The sequence below is a fragment of the Taudactylus pleione genome, unplaced genomic scaffold (assembly GCF_031769625.1).
Source record: "Taudactylus pleione unplaced genomic scaffold, aTauple2 ptg000504l, whole genome shotgun sequence".
NCBI classification, from domain to species: domain Eukaryota; kingdom Metazoa; phylum Chordata; class Amphibia; order Anura; family Myobatrachidae; genus Taudactylus; species Taudactylus pleione.
The window spans coordinates 1554358-1571413 of NW_028284906.1; the positions used below are offsets into that span (position 1 = coordinate 1554358).

Here is a 17056-nt window from a genome sequence, read left to right on the forward strand (position 1 = left end):
AATACAAGGACGCTTACTATATAAGAATAAAGTATAATTTATGTGACACATATGCGGTAATGAATGAATGAGAACGAGTCTGGGAACACAGCTGGAACTGGCTGATATAAGCTGTGTTCAGTTGTAGCTGAGTGTCTCACACCTGGGGAAGTAGGCATGCAGGCTATCATGTCCAGAGACACTGTATGACAACCCTGTAAGTACTGTGCACGTGCTGTTGTTGACGGTGTGGGCAGTAGGCCCTACCGTCCTGGTAGTGAGGGTACCTACTGTTTAGTTATTGCCCAGACGGGCTAGGGTTTTGGTTTATGATTAGTTATATTCATTTGGCACAATAAAGACTGGCCTCGACCAGTTTGTATGAGAACCCCAGACTCGTGTCCTGTTCCTATGGCTGATGTGTGTTTAAAGAGGGAGTCCATCTACCCCAGGAGAGGGACCCCTATCCTGAATGTGTCACTATATATATATATATATATATATATATATATATATATATATATATAAGAAGTCTGATTGGCAGACGAAACGCGTTGGATGCTCCTCTTACCTCTCGTGAACTTACTACCACTATATCAGATAAGCCGCAGAGCCTCTTTTAATATACCATTTGTGATGTTTTTTATTACAGTGTTTACATATTTATTTGAAAAGCTATTATATATGTGTCTTTGGAAGACATAAAATAATTGTACACAGTACGTGATTTATAGTTGTTTGCCAGATATTTATTTATCTTGTCTTTTTAATTTGCTTTAAAATAAATTATTTTTATTATTTTTTTTTTAGTCAGAGAACAGGTTTGATTTTCCACACCATTTGCACTCTATTAGGGGGTAACATTGTTTTATATTAAACACTAAGTTTTTCACATTGCACTTTATGGTATAAATACTTCACAACTTTCTGATTTACTTGAATTAGCTTTTCATCATTATTTATTTATCTAAGCACGGCACTTTGTTTAGCACATAGGCGCTCTTAAACAGATCCAATTTTTACGCATTTTTTTTATCAATAACAGATCACCACTGTTGTATTCTTTCTGTTTGAGCTGACACCCACACTATAGGGGAGTGCTATATACACACGATTTTGTATTTTAAAGAGATATATATTTATAACAAACATGTTTTATATATTTATTTCTGACTGAAAAGTATTTTTTTTTTTAAAAAAGAAAAAAAATTGTTTTTATTGAACTGAGTAAGGGTGTGTATTAACTTTTGGTGCTGTGTCCTTTCATTTTCACTAAGTATATATATATATATATATATATATATATGTCCCCTGGATTTGGGAGGATATCCAAACAGAGACTTCCTCCTTTTCTTTACACAATTCAGCTTTATCACCTCAGACCTGGATAATGGATACTCTAGGAAAAGAAAAACCAGGAACGCACGATGTAATACAATTGTACATTTATATAGATGAAAGTACCATAAACATGAACATTTAAGGTAAAACAAAACATCTCATCACAAGTCTGGTGAGATTGAAGAATCTGTATCTCCAAACACCGACGCTGTGTCCGTTACGCTGTGAGACAGCAGATGACGCTTTACATAGAGCCGGCGGGGAGTTCTGATATAGCCGTCAGCGCGTGAGTGCCACACCTCGCTGTAAGGTCCGTCACAGAGTAACCACATGAATCACCATCCCAGGCGCTCCCAGATGCATTTCATCCACAAAGACGTCATCAGTGGGTGTGTTCTAGTGCCCCATACATTACCTTATATCCAGCTGTCACTCATCATATATAATACACAAAGACTTCATCAGTGGGTGTGTTCTAGTGCCCCATACACTACCTTATATCCAGCTGTCACTCATCATTATATATAATACACAAAGACTTCATCAGTGGGTGTGTTCTAGTGCCCCATACATTACCTTATATCCAGCTGTCACTCATCATTATATATAATACACAAAGACTTCATCAGTGGGTGTATTCAAGTGCCCCATACATCACCTTATATCCCTATGTCATTCATCATTATATATAATACACAAAGACTTCATCAGTGGGTGTGTTCTAGTGCCCCATACATTACCTTATATCCAGCTGTCACTCATCATTATATATAATACACAAAGACGTCATCAATGGGTGTGTTCTAGTGCCCCATACATTACCTTATATCCAGCTGTCACTCATCATTATATATAATACATTACCTTATATCCAGCTGTCACTCATCATTATATATAATACACAAAGACTTCATCAGTGGGTGTGTTCTAGTGCCCCATACACTACCTTATATCCAGCTGTCACTCATCATTATATATAAAACACTTTTCGGGCGATTCAGTTGTTTTATCGCACCCTATTTCCCATCTGTGGTGACGGGAGATCGCGGGGTGCTATTCAATTGATGGCCATTTTCGCGCAGATCGCGCCCATAGTGGTCAGGTTTAGCTGCATAAAACGGCTACCCCCGACCAAAGTGATGGGAGCGATCGCGAAAAGTGTAGTTTGGGCGCCCAAACAGTTCACTTCTCGCCCATTTCAGCTCGCACCCCCCTGCGGCTGCGAGCTGAATTGGTGTGCCTGCAGCTTATCGTGCCCGTCAGGAGCAACAATTGAATATCTCCTGTCTGGCGCGTAGGGGGGTGATACAATTGAATAGCTCCTGTCTGGCGCATAAGGGTGTGATACAATTGAATAGCTCCTGTCTGGCGCATAGGGGGGCGATACAATTGAATAGCTCCTGTCGGGCGCGTAGGTGGGGGCGATACAATTGAATACCGCCCTATTAGTGTAATAAGTCTTGTGCTATTCTGACCTTTTTTTTCAGTTGACTTTTTCCTCCTTATAAAATATAGATGTTGATTAGATCCAGTACAGGCGGTTATTATCTCTGTCCTGTGTTATTATCTCTGTCCTGTGTTATTATCTCTGTCCTGTGTTATTATCTCTGTCCTGTGTTATTATCTCTGCCCTGTGTTATTATCTCTGTCCTGTGTTATTATCTCTGCACTGTTATTATCTCTGTCCTGTGTTATTATCTCTGTCCTGTGTTATTATCTCTGCCCTGTGTTATTATCTCTGCCCTGTGTTATTATCTCTGCCCTGTGTTATTATCTCTGCCCTGTGTTATTATCTCTGTCCTGTGTTATTATCTCTGTCCTGTGTTATTATCTCTGTCCTATTATTAGCTCTGCACTGTGTTATTATCTCTGTCCTGTGTTATTATCTCTGTCCTGTGTTATTATCTCTGCCCTGTGTTATTATCTCTGCCCTGTGTTATTATCTCTGCCCTGTGTTATTATCTCTGCACTGTTATTATCTCTGCACTGTGTTATTATCTCTGTCCTGTGTTACTATCTCTGTCCTGTTATTAGCTCTGCACTGTGTTATTATCTCTGTCCTGTGTTATTATCTCTGCACTGTGTTATTATGTGTAAGAATAAGTGTAATAGGGGGAAGTATTACAGGCTTGTCATTTTTATTTTATCATTTATTACCTTATACATTTCAGTATTCATTGGTTTTAAAATGTGTTATAGTTATTAAATAATATACGGTACCTGCAAAAATGCTCCTGTAAGATGTTAATGTAATCTATCTTAAGGTACTGTAAAAGTTTATTATTAGATGTTATCACTGCCGAGGTTTGTGATACTAAAGTGTCAGTAATTAGGTTAAAATTGAGACTTAGGCCCGTATTCATTTGAGGTGAAAAGTCCAGACTTGGACTTTTCGCCTCCTTCGCCTGTTTTCCAGGCGGAAAAGTATCGCGCGCGTGCCCGCTATTCTCTGTATTCAATTCCAAAGTAGTCGAAATCGGGAACAGGCGAAACTTTGATCGGTGAAAAAATAATTGTAGGACCCCCCTAAAGATGTCCAGACCTGGGGGATCACTATGGGCACCCCCGTTTATGCCTGCAAAAAAAAGTCAGGTTTTTAAATAGCTGCGGCAGGTGTTTTTTTCCCGACATTGAAGAAGTAATGCAGAAGGGCACTTAGCCTTTTTTTTTTTAGTTTTTAAAAATGGTCCCATCAAATTTGGGGTACCCGAAAATGGGTACTAGCATACTTTTTAGTCCCTATAGTAATTTTTTAAAAATTCTGCAAAAAAGCACCTGCCGCTAGTAGCCTATTCTAGAAAACACCTGCCACATACTTACAGAATACCCCTGAACCTATTTTGCTATTTTTAAACACTGTTCCCCTATTTTTTTTGTTCATCCCAAAATGTAAAATAATTTTTTTGGGGTGTCCCCTTTTTTTTTTTTTTTTTGCACATTTCATTTTAAGAGAGCATTTCCAAGGGTGCAGGCTATTTTTTTTTAGCCTGCACCCCTAAATCCCAATTCTGCTCTCTTTTTTCACCTGCTAAAGGCAAGTTGGGAGTTAACTTCCGCCCAGGTTGTGGGCCACCTCCTTCAGGGCCACCTGACTTCGAGTTCCTCCTTGACTGTTTATGTAAGCCACCGTGGTGGCTTTGTCTGACTGACTTTGCATGGGTTTTGCTTGTTGCAGCGCTCTGAACACTGCCGGAAGTTCCAAATTACTGATCGGGAGGGCAGATTCTGCTGATGTCCACCGTCCTAACAGACGTGTGGACCTGTCACAGCGCCCCAGCCCCGAAGACAGGCATCCGACGTGAGAAGGACCCAGTCCAGGATCCAAAATAGGCGTCCTTTGTAGAGATGAGACGTCTATAACCACCAAGTTGGAAACAGGCGCACCTTCGGAGAAAGCAACATCGTTTGTGTCTTCATCCGGTGGGGTAATCTATCCCACCCCAGTGTTCTCCCCAGAATTTTTTTTTAGCCGGGTGGCATCAAGAAGTAGCCGGGTGGGGGCCTTCACAATACTAAAAGGTGTTATTTCAAGTTTAAATCATTATAAGGTCACCTTATAATGATTTAAACTTGAAATAACACTTTATATATTAATTCTCCTCTTCTTAGAGGGCCAGTCTTCTGCAGATTTTTCATAATCAAAGTCTGTAGGATCTGGTCCCTCTTGTGAAATCAGCATCTGGTTATTTAGTGTGCTCTGCTTCATGCCATTCCTTAAGCAGGTTTTAATTTGTTTTAGAGTAGAAAATCCTCTTTCACATTTAGCTGTGCTTACAGGTATGCAGGTCAGTCCAATAGAAGCTAGTTTAGTTAAATTTGGAAAAGATTCTTTGAGCTCAGTTGTCGTAGAAAATTTATGCATTATTTGTTTTGAATGTAGATTTTTGTAGGATTCTAGTTCAAATAATTTTGATGCAACTGGCCATTCTAGCTTACTATTTGCATAGTTTAAGATTGCGGGACTTCCATTTTTAGAATAATGCTCAAAAAGAATCTCATTTTGATCATGGTTCTCTGTATCGAAAACTCGTGAAAAACAGGATGATATTGGCATATCTGGAAATCTTGCTTCTAGGTGGTTAATAAGTGTGTCTATGTATTTTCCATAGATATTTTTCATAAAAGCATTGGCATCAGAACAATTTACTTTAAGGTCTGACCATTCACCAGCAAGTTCCGGAATGGATATTTTTGTAGCTTTCAAGATAGGGTCTATTTCTGTTAAATTAACATCTTGCTTTTGCCAAACTTTAGACAACTTGGACAAATGAGGCAGCACATCTGATAACATCATAAGTGAAGCTACGAAATTGTATGTTCTCATATGTTTGATTAAACCTTCAGCTGTGATGTCATTTCTCTCCGTGGCCTCTCTCTCCAGTGCAGCAATGACCCTCACCAGGGGCATAACTATACTTACAGGGGCCCCATAGCAAAAAATTTTATGGGCCCCCCTCTCAGCCCGCGGCCCCCAATCTCGTCCCACTCTTGCCCCCCCCCCCCGGTCTGAGGCCCCCCCGCCAGTGGCGTAACTTCATCCCAGGTGCCCGGAGGCAAGATAAATGTTGGTGCCCCCCCCCAAACTAAAATGTACCACCCTCCAGCACCTATGCCAGCCCCAGCTGCCGCCGCCCCCCTTATGCAGTTCCTTTTATTTAATGTAGTGCTCCCCAGTAATGGTCCCCCTATGCAGTACATCCAGTAGTGAGCCCCCGGTAGTTGCCCCCATTAGTAGGCCCCTGTAGTTACCCCCAGTAGTGAGGCCCCTGTAGTTGCCCCCAGTAGTAGGCCCCTGTAGTTGCCCCCAGTAGTAGGCCCCTGTAGTTGCCCCCAGTAGTAGGCCCCTGTAGTTGCCCCCAGTAGTAGGCCCCTGTAGTTGCCCCCAGTAGTAGGCCCCTGTAGTTGCCCCCAGTAGTAGGCCCCTGTAGTTGCCCCCAGTAGTAGGCCCCTGTAGTTGCCCCCCACCACGTGCACACACAAAACAAACAAACACTTACCTTATCCCCGCTCCAGTGCTGCTGCCGTCCATCCCTGGCGTCCGCTCCTCGGCACTATGGGAGTGACGTCATTACGTCACTCCCATAGTGCACTGCGGGACCCGGAAGACGGAGGGAGCTCCATCCTCCGGCTACCGCCAGGAGGATAGGAGCCGGGCGCCCGCTGGTAACACACTCAGCGGGCGCCCGGCAAATGGAGGGTGCAGGGGTGCGACCGCACCCCTTGCACCCTCCGTAGTTACGCCAATGGAGGTGAAGCGCCGATCAGCGGCGCTCCTTCTCCATGCAGCTCCCGGAGCAGGTGAGTGAGGAGGGTGCGGAGGGAAGGGCAGCGGACAGCGGCCTGGCACCGTAGGTGCAGGGGGAAGGCCGGGCCCCGGGTTGGTCCGGGCCCCATAGCAGCCGCACCCCCTGCACCCACGGTAGTTACGCCACTGACCCTCACCAAGGATTCTCTTAAAGACTGTACAGCAAAGTCAACAGACAGCCACCTAGTGTCACTTGCCATTTTAAGTTTAATCTGAGGACTGTTCAGCATATTTTGGATTTCAGTTAAACCTGCCAATCTAACTGGGGAATTTAGAAAAAAGAACAGTTGTCTTAAGAGGTCATTAAATGTAACTAAATATGGCCCTTCAGCAGCTGCTTGGGCACTAGCAAGAGCCAGACGGTGGTTTATACCATGACAGTTGACCATGATTCCACCTGTTTCATCTTTCAATAGTTTTGCTTCCCCTAATCATGACCTCAACTCCATCAGAGCCTAGGCCCACCAAGTTAGATTTTTTTTCTACCCTATATTGTCAATTTTTTTGATTATTTTGTTAGTTATAGTTTCAGCTTTGCCATCAGCGATACCACATGTGGATATAAAACTAACAGTAATCTCTTTTTTTACTTGACAAACAAATTTAATGTATATAATAAGTTGCTTCAAAACAGAGATCTCTGTTGTTTCATCACATAGAACACTGAAATATTCTGCTGAATGCAATTGTTTAAGTATTTCACGTCTTATCTGTGAAGCTACGGTGTAACGCAGTTCTTGCATTATTCTTTCGGAAGTGTAATTTGCATTCTTCCCAATATCAAGATAGCGTAAATATGTACAACCATAGCCTTGCAGTGTTTAATCAAATTTCCGTACAGTCTAGTATGTGGTAGTTCGTTTTTGGCCAACCAATACATACTTCTTAAAGCTCCCACAAAAGCATCTCTCTGCAAGTTAACCAAAATTGAAACTGATCGTTCAATGGCCCTCATTCAGAGCCGTACGCTCTGAATGAGGGCCGCCCTCCATAAAAATGGAGCGTCCTCCTGGACGCTCGTATAGCTGTGGGTCACCACCCACAGCCTATACGAGCGTGCAGTTTGATGGCCGCGATGGTCGTGACCATCGCGACCATCGAAACTGCGAGCCGGAGCCTGCGGTTGAGGTTTTCAACCGCAAGCCCCGGGGTGATTTTGGCTCTATCAGAGCCAAAATCACTCCCACTGACATCACTAGTGATGTCAGTGGGCCGGCTTCTGACGGGAGGCGTTCCCGTGGGAACGCCCCCGTCAGGGAGGCACGCCCACCAAAGGGGGCGTGCTGTCAATCAACATCGACAGCACGCCCCCTACACAACGAGCGAAGGACTTTCCTTCGCTCGTCGCGTCTGGCACATGCGCACGACGGAGCTCCCTCCGTCGTGCGCATGCTCAGTGCAGACCATCGACCCACTTGCGAGCGGACAGCCACTTGCGAGTGGGTCTGAATCAGGGCCAATGTCTCCTATCCCTGTTTCTTCAAGAACATGTTTTTGAACTATATTTGAACACGAATCGGGGTGTAATTTACTTTGCTCATGGCCAAGTAAGCTTTCTTTACGGAGTCTTTTGCACGGAATAGTCACCCAAGTTACTTCCTTATTTGCAACCGGTCTCTTTCCATATTTTATACAAGTGGAACCCATCTTTCCACTGTCTTTTACCAACAACCACTGAAATGTTTTAAACCAGTCATAGTTTACTCCTGATGTGCGATGTTTAGAGACACATTTATCATATGAAACAGACTGTGATTCAGAAGATGGTCCGGCCTCGTCTGCAGTGTCCTTGTTGGAAATCTCTGGCTCTGAGATTTTGTTCGTTTTTTCATTTTTCTTAAAGAAACTTTAAATTGTTGTTTTCTGATTTAAATTCTTACTCATTATGGGTAACAAGTGGCTGAACACAGATGTATTTTTTAACAGCTCCCAGGTACTGTCCCCACTTGCTGGCACCAAAGAAATGTATTTTTTATACAGCCGTCAAATACGGGTGACTTGCTGGCACAAATTAATTTCTTTTTTATACCACCCTCAAATACAGGCCTAACTTGCTGGCACAGATGAATTTCTTTTTTATACCACCCTCAAATACAGGTGACTTGCTGGCATAAATTCATTTCTTTTTTATACCACCCTCAAATACAGGTGACTTGCTGGCACAAATTCATTTCTTTTTTATACCACCCTCAAATACAGGTGACTTGCTGGCACAGATGAATTTCTTTTTTATACCACCCTCAAATACAGGTGACTTGCTGGCACAGATGAATTTCTTTTTTATACCACCCTCAAATACAGGTGACTTGCTGGCACAAATTAATTTCTTTTTTATACCACCCTCAAATACAGGTGACTTGCTGGCACAGATTAATTTCCTTTTTATACAGCCCTTAGATACTGGCCCCTAATGCAGGCTATACAGAATGTAGTTTTTTATACAGCTGCAGCTCCACAAATACTGTCCCCACTGACTTGCTGGTACCACAGAATATACAGCCCTCAGATCCTATCCACTGAGGCTCCTAAATGATGTCCCCACAGATTATTTTGAGCTCCAACACAGAGAGTGGACACAGGTCTACTCTCTTTAATCAGCTCAGGCAATTGTTCCCGCCTGAACAGTGCGCTTGTGATTTTACACAGGGGGAGGGATCTTTACGCTGCAGTCTGACACCTCCCCTGCAGCATCCCCTGCCCAGCATGGTCATCCACCCGACACCTCCCCCGTCGCAGTGTGGGCAGGCCCGGAGAAGAAGCTCTGGAACAGCCCGCCGAATCACTCAGGAAACGCGGCGCTGTGTGCAGCGGGGGAGACGCCGCCTGTGCTGTACAGGAAAGCGCGCTCCCCTGGCATGCATTTAACCCCCCCGGATGTTGGAGCGCAACTCCGCGGCGCTCCAGCCCCCTATCCTGGAGGTTCAGTGGTAGCGCAGGCTCTTACCTGGCTCCACAAGCAGCCGTCCCCAGGGAGTCCCCAGCCCTGAGGATAAAAACAGACTGTGCATCAGCGGGCGCCTTCCGCAGATGCCCGCTGTTTACCTGAGCTGTCCCCCTGCGTTCTGGCGACACTGTCCAGGGCACCCTGGGGGTTCCTGCTACCTGGAACCCACAAGCGCACGCCGAGTTCCCCGGATCAGTACCGGTGGTCGGTGCCGGCGGGGGTGTCTGAGCAGCAGCACGGACGTCCGCTGGACTGTCCGTGCTGATTGCCCCCCAGGTGCAGTGACCAGATTCTGGCCGGGCACCTACGAAAACTGAAGGTGTCTTGGCCTGGGGTCAGGGTATAGGAGAGGGGGCCCCAGTTCATCCTGGGAGGAAAACTTTTAACTGTGTGGTGCCCGATGGATGAAGCCATGCATATACCCCAAGGTCTCCTGTGGAGACTATGGACCCTGAAGTAGAAACGGGAATTTTCGGGAAATGTGCCTGGGACCAGACATGGGTGATCACTATGGTTACCCCCATTTTTACCTGCTGAAGGAAGTCGGGGTTTGTAATAGCCGCGGCAGGTGCATATTTGTGGCTATGAAGAAGTGGTGAAGAATAGCACTTAGAAATAGTTATTTTTCCAAAAAAATAAATCTATAAAATTTGGGGTACATAAAAATGGGGGCAAGCATATTTTTAAGTCCCTAAAGTGCATTTTGAAATTTCTTCAAAACTGCACCTGCCACTATCACCCGCATTGAAGAAAACACCTGCCGCATACTTCCGACCCCCTCTGGATTACATTTAACTATTTTAGAAGTCCCGATTTTATTTTTTTTAACTTCTTTTTTTTTTACACAGTTCGTTTTAAGGGGTCATTCCCAAGGGTGCAGGCTATTTTTTTAAAGCCTGCTCCCCTAAACCCCAATTCTGCATTTTTGTTGGCCTGTTAAAGGCGAATATTTATCCCCGTTTTTTTACATTGCCTTTTCGCACCGGCATACGGGGATAATTGAAATAGGCGAAAATGATTTCATCGACGATAATTTATCACCGATTCCAACATTTCGCCTGAAATTGAATATGGACCTAAGGGGTAAATTTACTAAAGTGAGAATTTTTAGAAGTGAGTTTTAAAAGTGATGTTGCCCATAGCAACCAATCAGATTGTAGCTATTATCTTCTTGATGGTGCTAGTTAAATGTTAAGTAGAATCTGATTGGTTGCTATGGGCAACATCACGTCTAAAACTCACTTCTAAAGACTCTCACTTTAGTAGATTTACCCCTAAGTGTTTTAGATATAATGATGAGTGACAGCTGGATATAAGGTAATGTATTATATATAATGATGAGTGACAGCTGGATATAAGTTAATGTTTGGGGCACTAGAACACACCCACTGATGAAGTCTTTGTGTATTATATATAATGATGAGTGACAGCTGGATATAAGGTAATGTATGGGGCACTAGAACACACCCACTGATGAAGTCTTTGTGTATTATATATAATGATGAGTGACAGCTGGATATAAGGTAGTGTATGGGGCACTAGAACACACCCACTGATGAAGTCTTTGTGTATTATATATAATGATGAGTGACAGCTGGATATAAGGTAATGTATGGGGCACTAGAACACATCCACTGATGAACTCTTTGTGTATTATATATAATGATGAGTGACAGCTGGATATAAGGTAATGTATTATATATAATGATGATTGACAGCTGGATATAAGGTGATGTATGGGGCACTAGAACACACCCACTGATGAAGTCTTTGTGTATTATATATAATGATGAGTGACAGCTGGATATAAGGTGATGTTTGGGGCACTAGAACACACCCACTGATGAACTCTTTGTGTATTCTATATAATGATGAGTGACAGCTGGATATAAGGTAGTGTATGGGGCACTAGAACACACCCACTGATGACATCTTTGTGTATTATATATAATGATGAGTGACAGCTGGATATAAGGTAGTGTATGGGGCACTAGAACATACCCACTAATGAAGTCTTTGTGTATTATATATAACGATGAGTGACAGCTGGATATAAGGTAATGTATGGGGCACTAGAACACACCCACTAATGAAGTCTTTGTGTATTATATATATTGATGAGTGACAGCTGGATATAAGGTAATGTATTATATATAATGATGAGTGACAGCTGGATATAAGGTGATGTATGGGGCACTAGAACACACCCACTGATGAAGTCTTTGTGAATGAAATGCATCTGGGAGCGCCTGGGATGGTGATTCATGTGGTTACTCTGTGACGGACCTCACAGCGAGGTGTGGCACTCACGCGCTGACGGCTGTATAGGAACTCCCCGCCGGCTCTATGTAACGCTTCATCTGCCGTCTCAGAGCGTAATGGACACAGCGTCGGTGTTTGGAGATACAGATTCCTCAGTCTCACCAGGCTTGTGATGAGATGTTTTGTTTTACCTTAAATGTTCATGTTTATGGTACTTTCATCTATATAAATGTACAATTGTATTACATCGTGCGCTCCTGTTTTATTACTAGAATATATATATATATACAGTTGATTTCCTGCAATAGAAGCCATGTAAGGGCAAATACATGACGCAATTCAATTCTTACTATCACATATGAATATAGACTTACATTTGCCAAGTGGGATTGCTAGAAGGTGATGCCTAGGTACGCACAGATCTGCCATGTACAGTAGGGCTGACATTGAACCTCTGCGAGGGAAAAACTCACAGTGCAGATGGGCTCCAGAACGGCTCATTGCATCCTTCACACTGAATTCCCCCAAGTGTGCAGCCCTGAGTACGTTATCCCGCAGGTCCAGGTGCCGGGATGGAGCACAATGTGCCTTAGCCATCTGTTCCTGGTACTAGAATGGAGCTTTGGGTATGTTAGCCAGCAGTTCTGTGTGTCGGGAATAGGTATACGGGAACATTATCCATCCCATCCAGCTGCCCCATTGGTGTCCCAGTATCTTACCATCCATTCTGGGTGCCGGAATGGGGCTCTAAGTACCGAAGCCCTTCATCCCAGCTCCCAGAATAGGTGTCTCAGTACCATGGGTGTAACTAGAGCTTTGTGGCCTCAAAGCTACATTTTGAAGGAGTCCCTGCAACACACACCCCCAGAGCGATAGCATCTGTATACAAGGGGTCCACAATAACAAATCATCCATTACTCTGCCCCCAATACTGGGACACTGGGGGCATCATCATCATTTCTAGGGAGGGGACTATTAAGCCTCTCACCCAGGAAGGCTCAAGCCAACCATGCTTACCAAGTCACTAATAGAGGGGGGCACCTGGGAGTATCTGTGTAACCCTATACAACAATCAGGACCGCTTCCTCAGGCAAATTGCATCAAGTATGTGTCTTGGAAGTCCAGGGCTCTTGGCCACAAGGGAGAGACATTGGTGTAACCTCCAGCAATGCTGTGTGATGGTCACTGAGCTGCCCTATGAAGCTGGGTCAGATAAACTTCTGAGAAACCCTGACCAAGACTCTGTCTCTGGGAATGAGGGGACTTCTCTTATATTTATATGGGCAACATGGTAGTGTAATGTACAGCATTACTACTCAGCACTGGGGTCGTGAATTCAAATCCTGACCAAGACCCTGTCAGTGTGGATTTTGTATGTTCTTATTGTGTTTGCATTGGTGTCTTCCATATACATACTAGTAGGTTAGTTGGTTTATTTTTAAAGTACCCCTAGTGTGTGTGTCAGTGTGGTGGGAAATGTAGATTGTGAGCTCCCCTGGGGCAGGGACAGATGTGAATAAATATTCCATGTAAAGCGCTTTGTGATGTGTGCTCACTACATAAATACCTGGTAAGAAATATCTAGGAATAAATATAATTATTAGAAGTTATCTGTTCAAAGAGGCGTCAGAACCTTGTTACTAGAAGTCACGTGAGGGTGAGACGTGACATCACTTATATCTATAGTAATAATACAGGGACATGACTGGGGAGGTGAGGGGATCTGGGAGTGTCACAGTGACATCACTTATATATCTATAGTAATAATACAGGGACATGACTGGGGAGGTGAGGGGATCTAGGAGGGTCACAGTGACATCACTTATATATCTATAGTAATAATACAGGGACATGACTGGGGAGGTGAGAGGATCTGGGAGTGTCACAGTGACATCACTTATATCTATAGTAATAATACAGGGACATGACTGGGGAGGTGAGGGGATCTGGGAGAGTCACAGTGACATCACTTATATCTATAGTAATAATACAGGGACATGACTGGGGAGGTGAGAGGATCTGGGAGTGTCACAGTGACATCACTTATATCTATAGTAATAATACAGGGACATGACTGGGGAGGTGAAGGGATCTGGGAGTGTCACAGTGACATCACTTATATCTATAGTAATAATACAGGGACATGACTGGGGAGGTGAGGGGATCTGGGAGTGTCACAGTGACATCACTTATATCTATAGTAATAATACAGGGACATGACTGGGCAGGTGAGGGGATCTGGGAGTGTCACAGTGACATCACTTATATCTATAGTAATAATACAGGGACATGACTGGGGAGGTGAGAGGATCTGGGAGTGTCACAGTGACATTACTTATATCTATAGTAATAATACAGGGACATGACTGGGGAGGTGAGGGGATCTGGGAGTGTCACAGTGACATTACTTATATCTATAGTAATAATACAGGGACATGACTGGGGAGGTGAGGGGATCTGGGACTGTTACAGTGATATCTGGGAGTGTATGCAGTGATATTTGGTGTCTTCCCCCAATACACAGGATTACACAGTAGTGAAGAAGACATCCGGTGACTGTGAGACACCCAGCAGCTGTCCCCGTGTGTCAGGAGGACTAAGCAGGACCCAGCGCCCCATCACGGTGCCTCCACCTCACTCACTGATACATGAGAGACACAATGACCAGAAGATCATGGAACTCACCAACAAGATCATTCAGCTGCTGACTGGAGAGGTGACTGCTGGGAATGGGGCAATATACAGTAACACCAGAGGATGTGTCTGGGTGGTGACTGGAGAGGTGGCTGCTGGGAATGGGACATTATACGGTAACACCAGGGGTTGTGTATGAGTGATGACTGGAGAGGTGACTGCTGGGAATGGGACATTATACAGTAACACCAGGGGATGTGTCTGGGTGATGACCGGAGAGGTGACTGCTGGGAATGGGACATTATACAGTAACACCAGGGAATGTGTGTGGGTGATGACTGGAGAGGTGACTGCTGGGAATGGGACATTATACAGTAACACCAGGGGGGGTGTCTGGGTGATGACTGGAGAGGTGACTGCTATGAAGGGGACATTATACAGTAACACCAGGGAATGTGTGTGGGTGATGACTGGAGAGGTGACTGCTGGGAATGGGACATTATACAGTAACACCAGGGGATGTGTCTGGGTGATGATTGGAGAGGTGACTGCTGGGAATGGGACATTATACAGTAACAAAAGGGGATGTGTCTGGGAGATAACTGTATCATTGTGTGTGTCAGGTTCCTATAAGGTATCAGGATGTCACTGTCTATGTCTCCATGCAGGAGGGGGAGTATGTAGAGGAACACAGGGGTCTGTACAAGGATGTGATGATGGAGAATCACCGGCCCCTCACATCACTTGGTAAGAGGAGATTGTAATTTATTGTACAGGGGAGAGCAGGAAAGGGGGACCCTATATACACACATCACCTGATAATCACATATATACAATGTACTCAGTCACTGTGTGTCTCCTACAGATGTACCCAGTAACCGAAATGCCCCAGAGAGATGTCCCCATCCTCTTTATTCACAGGAGTGTACAGAGGAGAATCATAGGACCCCACAGGGGTTTCAGGTAGGTAGGATTTAGGATCTGACTTTCTCTATATGATCTGTAGAGCAGCTGTGTGTGCCTTATACACTGATAATCTATGGGTTTGGTCTAAATCAGTGGTTGTCAAACTTGTGCAGGTGCACAATTGTATGCATTAGTCACTGACACATTTTATGAGATCCACAGGTGGAGTTAATTATTTTACTTGTGATTGTGTGAGGGACCAGGAAACCATGCACTGTTTAGGGTCCTGAGGACTGAGTTTGAGAACCTGTGGTCTAAATGAAATCAGACATTATTTTTTATCGGTCATTTAGAGTGAAGATTTTGCTGATATTAAAGTAGAAGATCTAGAGGGAGAAGAAGAGATGTATGTGACTGATATAAAGGCAGAAGATATAGAGGGAGAAGAGACGTATGTGACTGATATAAAGGCAGAAGATATAGAGGGAGAAGAAGAGACGTATGTGACTGATATGAAGGCAGAAGATATAGAGGGAGAAGAAGAGACGTATGTGACTTATATAAAGGCAGAAAATATGGAGAGAGAAGAAGAGACATATGTGACTGATATGAAGGCAGAAGATATAGAGGGAGAAGAAGAGACGTATGTGACTGATATAAAGGCGGAAAATATGGAGGGAGAAGAACAGACATATCTGACTAATATGAAGGCAGAAGATACAGAGGGAGAAGAAGAGATGTATGTGACTGATAATAAGGCAGAAGACATAGAGGGAGAAGAAGAGACGTATATGACTGATATGAAGGCAGAAGATATAGATGGAGAAGAAGAGACGTATGTGACTGCTATGAAGGCAGAAGATATAGAGGGAAAAGAAGAGACGTATAGGATGGGTGATCAGCAGTGTAAGGAGGAGGAAATCCCTACAGATATCAGCACAGGTGAGTAATAAACACTTATTACAGAAAAGAGTCACATATTCTACTTGTTCAGCTACTTCAACAATCTCTTATTCTACACCATCCTCTCAGTACAAACTAATCAGGTAAATTTATCCGCCCAGTGGGGGAGCCAGGAGCCATCAGCCCCTATTATACTCCTTCTCTCCCTCTCACATCATGTCACTGTGTGTTACCAGCCCAGAGATCTATCCAGTCTCCTCCCCACCCACTCTGGTGTATCTCATAATCAAGGAGCCATCAGCCCCTATTATACTCCTGCTCTCCCCATCACTTCATGTCACTGTGTGTTACTAGCCCAGAGATCTGTCCAGTCTCCTCCCCACACTCTCTGGTGTATCTCATACATCAGGAGCCATCAGCCCCTATTATACTCCTGCTCTCCCCCTCACATCATGTCACTGCGTGTTACCAGCCTAGAGATCTGACCAGTCTCCTCCCAACACTCTCTGGTGTATCTCATACATCAGGTGCCCTACACCCCCTATTATTCTCCTGCTCTCCTCCTCACATCATGTCACTGTGTGTTACCAGCCCAGAGATCTGACAAGTCTCCTCCCCACACTCTCTGGTGTATCTCATACATCAGGAGCCATCAGCCCCTATTATACTCCTGCTCTTCCCCTCACATGTTGTCATTGTGTGTTACCAGCCCAGATATCTGTCCAGTCTCTTCCCCACTTTCTCCTCCTCACATCATGGAGGGATTCAGGAGAGTGCGCTGT

General features: G+C 44.2%; 1 protein-coding gene across 1 annotated transcript in view; it reads left to right on the forward strand.

The window, feature by feature from the left end:
• LOC148501738 (uncharacterized) overlaps positions 1–17056 on the forward strand; it is a 282577-nt gene that overhangs the window by 256201 nt on the left and 9320 nt on the right. The gene's annotated exons all lie outside the window — the stretch shown is intronic.